This window comes from Triturus cristatus, chromosome 6 (genome assembly GCF_964204655.1).
Source record: "Triturus cristatus chromosome 6, aTriCri1.1, whole genome shotgun sequence".
Lineage (NCBI taxonomy): Eukaryota > Metazoa > Chordata > Amphibia > Caudata > Salamandridae > Triturus > Triturus cristatus.
In genome coordinates, this window is record NC_140589.1 from 589,513,815 (window position 1) to 589,525,577 (window position 11,763).

The 11,763-nt window shown below is 53.2% G+C and overlaps 9 non-coding genes and 1 pseudogene across 9 annotated transcripts; all 10 read left to right on the plus strand.

Moving 5' to 3' along the window:
- Positions 1-786: 786 nt before the first annotated feature.
- Positions 787-977, plus strand: LOC146817434 (U2 spliceosomal RNA). The gene has a single exon (XR_014964800.1). It is a non-coding gene; the product is annotated as a U2 spliceosomal RNA (small nuclear RNA).
- Positions 978-1,980: 1,003 nt separating this feature from the next.
- Positions 1,981-2,171, plus strand: LOC146817435 (U2 spliceosomal RNA). Its single transcript, XR_014964802.1, has one exon. It is a non-coding gene; the product is annotated as a U2 spliceosomal RNA (small nuclear RNA).
- Positions 2,172-3,190: 1,019 nt separating this feature from the next.
- LOC146817436 (U2 spliceosomal RNA) lies at positions 3,191-3,381 on the plus strand. Its single transcript, XR_014964803.1, has one exon. It is a non-coding gene; the product is annotated as a U2 spliceosomal RNA (small nuclear RNA).
- A 1,015-nt stretch (positions 3,382-4,396) lies between these two features.
- Positions 4,397-4,587, plus strand: LOC146817437 (U2 spliceosomal RNA). The gene has a single exon (XR_014964804.1). It is a non-coding gene; the product is annotated as a U2 spliceosomal RNA (small nuclear RNA).
- Positions 4,588-5,605: 1,018 nt separating this feature from the next.
- On the plus strand, positions 5,606-5,796 carry LOC146817438 (U2 spliceosomal RNA). Its single transcript, XR_014964805.1, has one exon. It is a non-coding gene; the product is annotated as a U2 spliceosomal RNA (small nuclear RNA).
- A 1,008-nt stretch (positions 5,797-6,804) lies between these two features.
- Positions 6,805-6,995, plus strand: LOC146817439 (U2 spliceosomal RNA). The gene has a single exon (XR_014964806.1). It is a non-coding gene; the product is annotated as a U2 spliceosomal RNA (small nuclear RNA).
- Positions 6,996-8,014: 1,019 nt separating this feature from the next.
- LOC146817440 (U2 spliceosomal RNA) lies at positions 8,015-8,205 on the plus strand. The gene has a single exon (XR_014964807.1). It is a non-coding gene; the product is annotated as a U2 spliceosomal RNA (small nuclear RNA).
- A 1,015-nt stretch (positions 8,206-9,220) lies between these two features.
- LOC146817441 (U2 spliceosomal RNA) lies at positions 9,221-9,411 on the plus strand. Its single transcript, XR_014964808.1, has one exon. It is a non-coding gene; the product is annotated as a U2 spliceosomal RNA (small nuclear RNA).
- Positions 9,412-10,430: 1,019 nt separating this feature from the next.
- Positions 10,431-10,621, plus strand: LOC146817442 (U2 spliceosomal RNA). Its single transcript, XR_014964809.1, has one exon. It is a non-coding gene; the product is annotated as a U2 spliceosomal RNA (small nuclear RNA).
- Positions 10,622-11,624: 1,003 nt separating this feature from the next.
- Positions 11,625-11,763, plus strand: LOC146817443 (U2 spliceosomal RNA; annotated as a pseudogene).

Consider the following 11,763-nt stretch of genomic DNA (forward strand, 5'->3'; position numbering starts at 1 on the left):
AATTTTTATTCCCTTCTCCATCCAGACGCTGCACTTTGGAAGAGAAAAATGTCAGAAGGAGACTGCTTTTCCAGCCTCAGAGTTTCCTTCGTTTTTGGATCCATTTCACTGGGGAACGAAATGAGGAAGTTTTCCAGCAAGTCAGTAGGATCGAGGTAGAGACGGAAAGAGACGAGGAAAGGGAGGGAGGGAGGGAGGGAGGGAGGGAGGGAGAGAGGGAGGGAGGGAGAGAGAGATGGAGGGACGGAGGCAGAGAAGTGGACACTGCCCTTGGCTTCTCTGAGCAATGAAGGAAAATACAGAGTCCTTTTCCTTCTTTGCCCGCCCCGCCCGTCCCCGAACGGCCACGAACGGCCAAGCCTTATCTATAGGCCTTTGGCTACAGGGGAGCAGTGTCCCGGGTAGGCGAGGGCGAGGCGCCGGCCACTTCCTGTCGGGGAGCTGTCCAGGGCATCCTGGCCTGATTCCCAGCATCCCCCGGCTGCCAGGCTTTCCGGCCAGCCGGCTGGAAGCAGAGGACAGGAAGGGGCGGGGCATGCAAATGCTAGAAAGAGGACAACGTGGGTATGCTAAGTGACGCCTAACGAGGCGAGAGCCGTGGAGGACTCTGGGAGCCGGGAGAAGGCCCGAGGCCAGGGCCTCCTTTCTATGGGCACATGCTGAGCTCCCACTAGGAGTCAGAAAAAGAGGCGAAAGGGCCTCAAGCGACGGTGCGAGGGAAGACCCCGGTCCGGGTCAGCCAGGGAGATTGCTCCGGGAGGTGCGAATTCTGGCACCATTCTGGTTATCGCTTCTCGGCCTTTTGGCTAAGATCAAGTGTAGTATCTGTTCTTATCAGTTTAATATCTGATACGTCCTCTATCTGGGGACCATATATTAAATTGATTTTTGGAACAGGGAGATGGAATAGGAGCTTGCTCTGTCCACTCCACGCATCAACCTGGTATTGCAGTACCTCCAGGAATGGTGCACTTCCCCACCCGGGGAAAACAATGCTGTTGAAAGATAGATGAGAAAACGAAAGTAGCGCTTCACTACCAAACCCTGTAAAGTGGCGCTACTGTGTTTGCGCGAGAATAAAGCCACCCTGGTCACCGCGTCTTGCTTTATTTATTTATTTATGTCATTGATCTGCCGCAAACGCGCTTTATTTATTTATTTATATATTTTTCACGTTTTCTGGAACTTTTTTTTTATTTTTATTCCCTTCTCCATCCAGACGCTGCACTTTGGAAGAGAAAAATGTCAGAAGGAGACTGCTTTTCCAGCCTCAGAGTTTCCTTCGTTTTTGGATCCATTTCACTGGGGAACGAAATGAGGAAGTTTTCCAGCAAGTCAGTAGGATCGAGGTAGAGACGGAAAGAGACGAGGAAAGGGAGGGAGGGAGGGAGGGAGGGAGGGAGGGAGAGAGGGAGGGAGGGAGAGAGAGATGGAGGGACGGAGGCAGAGAAGTGGACACTGCCCTTGGCTTCTCTGAGCAATGAAGGAAAATACAGAGTCCTTTTCCTTCTTTGCCCGCCCCGCCCGTCCCCGAACGGCCACGAACGGCCAAGCCTTATCTATAGGCCTTTGGCTACAGGGGAGCAGTGTCCCGGGTAGGCGAGGGCGAGGCGCCGGCCACTTCCTGTCGGGGAGCTGTCCAGGGCATCCTGGCCTGATTCCCAGCATCCCCCGGCTGCCAGGCTTTCCGGCCAGCCGGCTGGAAGCAGAGGACAGGAAGGGGCGGGGCATGCAAATGCTAGAAAGAGGACAACGTGGGTATGCTAAGTGACGCCTAACGAGGCGAGAGCCGTGGAGGACTCTGGGAGCCGGGAGAAGGCCCGAGGCCAGGGCCTCCTTTCTATGGGCACATGCTGAGCTCCCACTAGGAGTCAGAAAAAGAGGCGAAAGGGCCTCAAGCGACGGTGCGAGGGAAGACCCCGGTCCGGGTCAGCCAGGGAGATTGCTCCGGGAGGTGCGAATTCTGGCACCATTCTGGTTATCGCTTCTCGGCCTTTTGGCTAAGATCAAGTGTAGTATCTGTTCTTATCAGTTTAATATCTGATACGTCCTCTATCTGGGGACCATATATTAAATTGATTTTTGGAACAGGGAGATGGAATAGGAGCTTGCTCTGTCCACTCCACGCATCAACCTGGTATTGCAGTACCTCCAGGAATGGTGCACTTCCCCACCCGGGGAAAACAATGCTGTTGAAAGATAGATGAGAAAACGAAAGTAGCGCTTCACTACCAAACCCTGTAAAGTGGCGCTACTGTGTTTGCGCGAGAATAAAGCCACCCTGGTCACCGCGTCTTGCTTTATTTATTTATTTATGTCATTGATCTGCCGCAAACGCGCTTTATTTATTTATTTATATATTTTTCACGTTTTCTGGAACTTTTTTTTTATTTTTATTCCCTTCTCCATCCAGACGCTGCACTTTGGAAGAGAAAAATGTCAGAAGGAGACTGCTTTTCCAGCCTCAGAGTTTCCTTCGTTTTTGGATCCATTTCACTGGGGAACGAAATGAGGAAGTTTTCCAGCAAGTCAGTAGGATAGAGGTAGAGACGGAAAGAGACGAGGAAAGGGAGGGAGGGAGGGAGGGAGGGAGGGAGAGAGGGAGGGAGGGAGGGAGAGAGGGAGGGAGGGAGAGAGAGATGGAGGGACGGAGGCAGAGAAGTGGACACTGCCCTTGGCTTCTCTGAGCAATGAAGGAAAATACAGAGTCCTTTTCCTTCTTTGCCCGCCCCGCCCGTCCCCGAACGGCCACGAACGGCCAAGCCTTATCTATAGGCCTTTGGCTACAGGGGAGCAGTGTCCCGGGTAGGCGAGGGCGAGGCGCCGGCCACTTCCTGTCGGGGAGCTGTCCAGGGCATCCTGGCCTGATTCCCAGCATCCCCCGGCTGCCAGGCTTTCCGGCCAGCCGGCTGGAAGCAGAGGACAGGAAGGGGCGGGGCATGCAAATGCTAGAAAGAGGACAACGTGGGTATGCTAAGTGACGCCTAACGAGGCGAGAGCCGTGGAGGACTCTGGGAGCCGGGAGAAGGCCCGAGGCCAGGGCCTCCTTTCTATGGGCACATGCTGAGCTCCCACTAGGAGTCAGAAAAAGAGGCGAAAGGGCCTCAAGCGACGGTGCGAGGGAAGACCCCGGTCCGGGTCAGCCAGGGAGATTGCTCCGGGAGGTGCGAATTCTGGCACCATTCTGGTTATCGCTTCTCGGCCTTTTGGCTAAGATCAAGTGTAGTATCTGTTCTTATCAGTTTAATATCTGATACGTCCTCTATCTGGGGACCATATATTAAATTGATTTTTGGAACAGGGAGATGGAATAGGAGCTTGCTCTGTCCACTCCACGCATCAACCTGGTATTGCAGTACCTCCAGGAATGGTGCACTTCCCCACCCGGGGAAAACAATGCTGTTGAAAGATAGATGAGAAAACGAAAGTAGCGCTTCACTACCAAACCCTGTAAAGTGGCGCTACTGTGTTTGCGCGAGAATAAAGCCACCCTGGTCACCGCGTCTTGCTTTATTTATTTATTTATGTCATTGATCTGCCGCAAACGCGCTTTATTTATTTATTTATATATTTTTCACGTTTTCTGGAACTTTTTTTTTATTTTTATTCCCTTCTCCATCCAGACGCTGCACTTTGGAAGAGAAAAATGTCAGAAGGAGACTGCTTTTCCAGCCTCAGAGTTTCCTTCGTTTTTGGATCCATTTCACTGGGGAACGAAATGAGGAAGTTTTCCAGCAAGTCAGTAGGATCGAGGTAGAGACGGAAAGAGACGAGGAAAGGGAGGGAGGGAGGGAGGGAGGGAGGGAGGGAGGGAGGGAGGGAGAGAGGGAGGGAGGGAGAGAGAGATGGAGGGACGGAGGCAGAGAAGTGGACACTGCCCTTGGCTTCTCTGAGCAATGAAGGAAAATACAGAGTCCTTTTCCTTCTTTGCCCGCCCCGCCCGTCCCCGAACGGCCACGAACGGCCAAGCCTTATCTATAGGCCTTTGGCTACAGGGGAGCAGTGTCCCGGGTAGGCGAGGGCGAGGCGCCGGCCACTTCCTGTCGGGGAGCTGTCCAGGGCATCCTGGCCTGATTCCCAGCATCCCCCGGCTGCCAGGCTTTCCGGCCAGCCGGCTGGAAGCAGAGGACAGGAAGGGGCGGGGCATGCAAATGCTAGAAAGAGGACAACGTGGGTATGCTAAGTGACGCCTAACGAGGCGAGAGCCGTGGAGGACTCTGGGAGCCGGGAGAAGGCCCGAGGCCAGGGCCTCCTTTCTATGGGCACATGCTGAGCTCCCACTAGGAGTCAGAAAAAGAGGCGAAAGGGCCTCAAGCGACGGTGCGAGGGAAGACCCCGGTCCGGGTCAGCCAGGGAGATTGCTCCGGGAGGTGCGAATTCTGGCACCATTCTGGTTATCGCTTCTCGGCCTTTTGGCTAAGATCAAGTGTAGTATCTGTTCTTATCAGTTTAATATCTGATACGTCCTCTATCTGGGGACCATATATTAAATTGATTTTTGGAACAGGGAGATGGAATAGGAGCTTGCTCTGTCCACTCCACGCATCAACCTGGTATTGCAGTACCTCCAGGAATGGTGCACTTCCCCACCCGGGGAAAACAATGCTGTTGAAAGATAGATGAGAAAACGAAAGTAGCGCTTCACTACCAAACCCTGTAAAGTGGCGCTACTGTGTTTGCGCGAGAATAAAGCCACCCTGGTCACCGCGTCTTGCTTTATTTATTTATTTATGTCATTGATCTGCCGCAAACGCGCTTTATTTATTTATTTATATATTTTTCACGTTTTCTGGAACTTTTTTTTTATTTTTATTCCCTTCTCCATCCAGACGCTGCACTTTGGAAGAGAAAAATGTCAGAAGGAGACTGCTTTTCCAGCCTCAGAGTTTCCTTCGTTTTTGGATCCATTTCACTGGGGAACGAAATGAGGAAGTTTTCCAGCAAGTCAGTAGGATCGAGGTAGAGACGGAAAGAGACGAGGAAAGGGAGGGAGGGAGGGAGGGAGGGAGGGAGGGAGGGAGGGAGGGAGGGAGAGAGGAGGGAGGGAGAGAGAGATGGAGGGACGGAGGCAGAGAAGTGGACACTGCCCTTGGCTTCTCTGAGCAATGAAGGAAAATACAGAGTCCTTTTCCTTCTTTGCCCGCCCCGCCCGTCCCCGAACGGCCACGAACGGCCAAGCCTTATCTATAGGCCTTTGGCTACAGGGGAGCAGTGTCCCGGGTAGGCGAGGGCGAGGCGCCGGCCACTTCCTGTCGGGGAGCTGTCCAGGGCATCCTGGCCTGATTCCCAGCATCCCCCGGCTGCCAGGCTTTCCGGCCAGCCGGCTGGAAGCAGAGGACAGGAAGGGGCGGGGCATGCAAATGCTAGAAAGAGGACAACGTGGGTATGCTAAGTGACGCCTAACGAGGCGAGAGCCGTGGAGGACTCTGGGAGCCGGGAGAAGGCCCGAGGCCAGGGCCTCCTTTCTATGGGCACATGCTGAGCTCCCACTAGGAGTCAGAAAAAGAGGCGAAAGGGCCTCAAGCGACGGTGCGAGGGAAGACCCCGGTCCGGGTCAGCCAGGGAGATTGCTCCGGGAGGTGCGAATTCTGGCACCATTCTGGTTATCGCTTCTCGGCCTTTTGGCTAAGATCAAGTGTAGTATCTGTTCTTATCAGTTTAATATCTGATACGTCCTCTATCTGGGGACCATATATTAAATTGATTTTTGGAACAGGGAGATGGAATAGGAGCTTGCTCTGTCCACTCCACGCATCAACCTGGTATTGCAGTACCTCCAGGAATGGTGCACTTCCCCACCCGGGGAAAACAATGCTGTTGAAAGATAGATGAGAAAACGAAAGTAGCGCTTCACTACCAAACCCTGTAAAGTGGCGCTACTGTGTTTGCGCGAGAATAAAGCCACCCTGGTCACCGCGTCTTGCTTTATTTATTTATTTATGTCATTGATCTGCCGCAAACGCGCTTTATTTATTTATTTATATATTTTTCACGTTTTCTGGAACTTTTTTTTTATTTTTATTCCCTTCTCCATCCAGACGCTGCACTTTGGAAGAGAAAAATGTCAGAAGGAGACTGCTTTTCCAGCCTCAGAGTTTCCTTCGTTTTTGGATCCATTTCACTGGGGAACGAAATGAGGAAGTTTTCCAGCAAGTCAGTAGGATCGAGGTAGAGACGGAAAGAGACGAGGAAAGGGAGGGAGGGAGGGAGGGAGGGAGGGAGGGAGGGAGAGAGAGGAGGGAGGGAGAGAGAGATGGAGGGACGGAGGCAGAGAAGTGGACACTGCCCTTGGCTTCTCTGAGCAATGAAGGAAAATACAGAGTCCTTTTCCTTCTTTGCCCGCCCCGCCCGTCCCCGAACGGCCACGAACGGCCAAGCCTTATCTATAGGCCTTTGGCTACAGGGGAGCAGTGTCCCGGGTAGGCGAGGGCGAGGCGCCGGCCACTTCCTGTCGGGGAGCTGTCCAGGGCATCCTGGCCTGATTCCCAGCATCCCCCGGCTGCCAGGCTTTCCGGCCAGCCGGCTGGAAGCAGAGGACAGGAAGGGGCGGGGCATGCAAATGCTAGAAAGAGGACAACGTGGGTATGCTAAGTGACGCCTAACGAGGCGAGAGCCGTGGAGGACTCTGGGAGCCGGGAGAAGGCCCGAGGCCAGGGCCTCCTTTCTATGGGCACATGCTGAGCTCCCACTAGGAGTCAGAAAAAGAGGCGAAAGGGCCTCAAGCGACGGTGCGAGGGAAGACCCCGGTCCGGGTCAGCCAGGGAGATTGCTCCGGGAGGTGCGAATTCTGGCACCATTCTGGTTATCGCTTCTCGGCCTTTTGGCTAAGATCAAGTGTAGTATCTGTTCTTATCAGTTTAATATCTGATACGTCCTCTATCTGGGGACCATATATTAAATTGATTTTTGGAACAGGGAGATGGAATAGGAGCTTGCTCTGTCCACTCCACGCATCAACCTGGTATTGCAGTACCTCCAGGAATGGTGCACTTCCCCACCCGGGGAAAACAATGCTGTTGAAAGATAGATGAGAAAACGAAAGTAGCGCTTCACTACCAAACCCTGTAAAGTGGCGCTACTGTGTTTGCGCGAGAATAAAGCCACCCTGGTCACCGCGTCTTGCTTTATTTATTTATTTATGTCATTGATCTGCCGCAAACGCGCTTTATTTATTTATTTATATATTTTTCACGTTTTCTGGAACTTTTTTTTTATTTTTATTCCCTTCTCCATCCAGACGCTGCACTTTGGAAGAGAAAAATGTCAGAAGGAGACTGCTTTTCCAGCCTCAGAGTTTCCTTCGTTTTTGGATCCATTTCACTGGGGAACGAAATGAGGAAGTTTTCCAGCAAGTCAGTAGGATAGAGGTAGAGACGGAAAGAGACGAGGAAAGGGAGGGAGGGAGGGAGGGAGGGAGGGAGAGAGGGAGGGAGGGAGGGAGAGAGGGAGGGAGGGAGAGAGAGATGGAGGGACGGAGGCAGAGAAGTGGACACTGCCCTTGGCTTCTCTGAGCAATGAAGGAAAATACAGAGTCCTTTTCCTTCTTTGCCCGCCCCGCCCGTCCCCGAACGGCCACGAACGGCCAAGCCTTATCTATAGGCCTTTGGCTACAGGGGAGCAGTGTCCCGGGTAGGCGAGGGCGAGGCGCCGGCCACTTCCTGTCGGGGAGCTGTCCAGGGCATCCTGGCCTGATTCCCAGCATCCCCCGGCTGCCAGGCTTTCCGGCCAGCCGGCTGGAAGCAGAGGACAGGAAGGGGCGGGGCATGCAAATGCTAGAAAGAGGACAACGTGGGTATGCTAAGTGACGCCTAACGAGGCGAGAGCCGTGGAGGACTCTGGGAGCCGGGAGAAGGCCCGAGGCCAGGGCCTCCTTTCTATGGGCACATGCTGAGCTCCCACTAGGAGTCAGAAAAAGAGGCGAAAGGGCCTCAAGCGACGGTGCGAGGGAAGACCCCGGTCCGGGTCAGCCAGGGAGATTGCTCCGGGAGGTGCGAATTCTGGCACCATTCTGGTTATCGCTTCTCGGCCTTTTGGCTAAGATCAAGTGTAGTATCTGTTCTTATCAGTTTAATATCTGATACGTCCTCTATCTGGGGACCATATATTAAATTGATTTTTGGAACAGGGAGATGGAATAGGAGCTTGCTCTGTCCACTCCACGCATCAACCTGGTATTGCAGTACCTCCAGGAATGGTGCACTTCCCCACCCGGGGAAAACAATGCTGTTGAAAGATAGATGAGAAAACGAAAGTAGCGCTTCACTACCAAACCCTGTAAAGTGGCGCTACTGTGTTTGCGCGAGAATAAAGCCACCCTGGTCACCGCGTCTTGCTTTATTTATTTATTTATGTCATTGATCTGCCGCAAACGCGCTTTATTTATTTATTTATATATTTTTCACGTTTTCTGGAACTTTTTTTTTATTTTTATTCCCTTCTCCATCCAGACGCTGCACTTTGGAAGAGAAAAATGTCAGAAGGAGACTGCTTTTCCAGCCTCAGAGTTTCCTTCGTTTTTGGATCCATTTCACTGGGGAACGAAATGAGGAAGTTTTCCAGCAAGTCAGTAGGATCGAGGTAGAGACGGAAAGAGACGAGGAAAGGGAGGGAGGGAGGGAGGGAGGGAGGGAGGGAGGGAGGGAGGGAGAGAGGGAGGGAGGGAGAGAGAGATGGAGGGACGGAGGCAGAGAAGTGGACACTGCCCTTGGCTTCTCTGAGCAATGAAGGAAAATACAGAGTCCTTTTCCTTCTTTGCCCGCCCCGCCCGTCCCCGAACGGCCACGAACGGCCAAGCCTTATCTATAGGCCTTTGGCTACAGGGGAGCAGTGTCCCGGGTAGGCGAGGGCGAGGCGCCGGCCACTTCCTGTCGGGGAGCTGTCCAGGGCATCCTGGCCTGATTCCCAGCATCCCCCGGCTGCCAGGCTTTCCGGCCAGCCGGCTGGAAGCAGAGGACAGGAAGGGGCGGGGCATGCAAATGCTAGAAAGAGGACAACGTGGGTATGCTAAGTGACGCCTAACGAGGCGAGAGCCGTGGAGGACTCTGGGAGCCGGGAGAAGGCCCGAGGCCAGGGCCTCCTTTCTATGGGCACATGCTGAGCTCCCACTAGGAGTCAGAAAAAGAGGCGAAAGGGCCTCAAGCGACGGTGCGAGGGAAGACCCCGGTCCGGGTCAGCCAGGGAGATTGCTCCGGGAGGTGCGAATTCTGGCACCATTCTGGTTATCGCTTCTCGGCCTTTTGGCTAAGATCAAGTGTAGTATCTGTTCTTATCAGTTTAATATCTGATACGTCCTCTATCTGGGGACCATATATTAAATTGATTTTTGGAACAGGGAGATGGAATAGGAGCTTGCTCTGTCCACTCCACGCATCAACCTGGTATTGCAGTACCTCCAGGAATGGTGCACTTCCCCACCCGGGGAAAACAATGCTGTTGAAAGATAGATGAGAAAACGAAAGTAGCGCTTCACTACCAAACCCTGTAAAGTGGCGCTACTGTGTTTGCGCGAGAATAAAGCCACCCTGGTCACCGCGTCTTGCTTTATTTATTTATTTATGTCATTGATCTGCCGCAAACGCGCTTTATTTATTTATTTATATATTTTTCACGTTTTCTGGAACTTTTTTTTTATTTTTATTCCCTTCTCCATCCAGACGCTGCACTTTGGAAGAGAAAAATGTCAGAAGGAGACTGCTTTTCCAGCCTCAGAGTTTCCTTCGTTTTTGGATCCATTTCACTGGGGAACGAAATGAGGAAGTTTTCCAGCAAGTCAGTAGGATCGAGGTAGAGACGGAAAGAGACGAGGAAAGGGAGGGAGGGAGGGAGGGAGGGAGGGAGGGAGGGAGGGAGGGAGGGAGAGAGGGAGGGAGGGAGAGAGAGATGGAGGGACGGAGGCAGAGAAGTGGACACTGCCCTTGGCTTCTCTGAGCAATGAAGGAAAATACAGAGTCCTTTTCCTTCTTTGCCCGCCCCGCCCGTCCCCGAACGGCCACGAACGGCCAAGCCTTATCTATAGGCCTTTGGCTACAGGGGAGCAGTGTCCCGGGTAGGCGAGGGCGAGGCGCCGGCCACTTCCTGTCGGGGAGCTGTCCAGGGCATCCTGGCCTGATTCCCAGCATCCCCCGGCTGCCAGGCTTTCCGGCCAGCCGGCTGGAAGCAGAGGACAGGAAGGGGCGGGGCATGCAAATGCTAGAAAGAGGACAACGTGGGTATGCTAAGTGACGCCTAACGAGGCGAGAGCCGTGGAGGACTCTGGGAGCCGGGAGAAGGCCCGAGGCCAGGGCCTCCTTTCTATGGGCACATGCTGAGCTCCCACTAGGAGTCAGAAAAAGAGGCGAAAGGGCCTCAAGCGACGGTGCGAGGGAAGACCCCGGTCCGGGTCAGCCAGGGAGATTGCTCCGGGAGGTGCGAATTCTGGCACCATTCTGGTTATCGCTTCTCGGCCTTTTGGCTAAGATCAAGTGTAGTATCTGTTCTTATCAGTTTAATATCTGATACGTCCTCTATCTGGGGACCATATATTAAATTGATTTTTGGAACAGGGAGATGGAATAGGAGCTTGCTCTGTCCACTCCACGCATCAACCTGGTATTGCAGTACCTCCAGGAATGGTGCACTTCCCCACCCGGGGAAAACAATGCTGTTGAAAGATAGATGAGAAAACGAAAGTAGCGCTTCACTACCAAACCCTGTAAAGTGGCGCTACTGTGTTTGCGCGAGAATAAAGCCACCCTGGTCACCGCGTCTTGCTTTATTTATTTATTTATGTCATTGATCTGCCGCAAACGCGCTTTATTTATTTATTTATATATTTTTCACGTTTTCTGGAACTTTTTTTTTATTTTTATTCCCTTCTCCATCCAGACGCTGCACTTTGGAAGAGAAAAATGTCAGAAGGAGACTGCTTTTCCAGCCTCAGAGTTTCCTTCGTTTTTGGATCCATTTCACTGGGGAACGAAATGAGGAAGTTTTCCAGCAAGTCAGTAGGATCGAGGTAGAGACGGAAAGAGACGAGGAAAGGGAGGGAGGGAGGGAGGGAGGGAGGGAGGGAGAGAGGGAGGGAGGGAGAGAGAGATGGAGGGACGGAGGCAGAGAAGTGGACACTGCCCTTGGCTTCTCTGAGCAATGAAGGAAAATACAGAGTCCTTTTCCTTCTTTGCCCGCCCCGCCCGTCCCCGAACGGCCACGAACGGCCAAGCCTTATCTATAGGCCTTTGGCTACAGGGGAGCAGTGTCCCGGGTAGGCGAGGGCGAGGCGCCGGCCACTTCCTGTCGGGGAGCTGTCCAGGGCATCCTGGCCTGATTCCCAGCATCCCCCGGCTGCCAGGCTTTCCGGCCAGCCGGCTGGAAGCAGAGGACAGGAAGGGGCGGGGCATGCAAATGCTAGAAAGAGGACAACGTGGGTATGCTAAGTGACGCCTAACGAGGCGAGAGCCGTGGAGGACTCTGGGAGCCGGGAGAAGGCCCGAGGCCAGGGCCTCCTTTCTATGGGCACATGCTGAGCTCCCACTAGGAGTCAGAAAAAGAGGCGAAAGGGCCTCAAGCGACGGTGCGAGGGAAGACCCCGGTCCGGGTCAGCCAGGGAGATTGCTCCGGGAGGTGCGAATTCTGGCACCATTCTGGTTATCGCTTCTCGGCCTTTTGGCTAAGATCAAGTGTAGTATCTGTTCTTATCAGTTTAATATCTGATACGTCCTCTATCTGGGGACCATATATTAAATTGATTTTTGGAACAGGGAGATGGAATAGGAGCTTGCTCTGTCC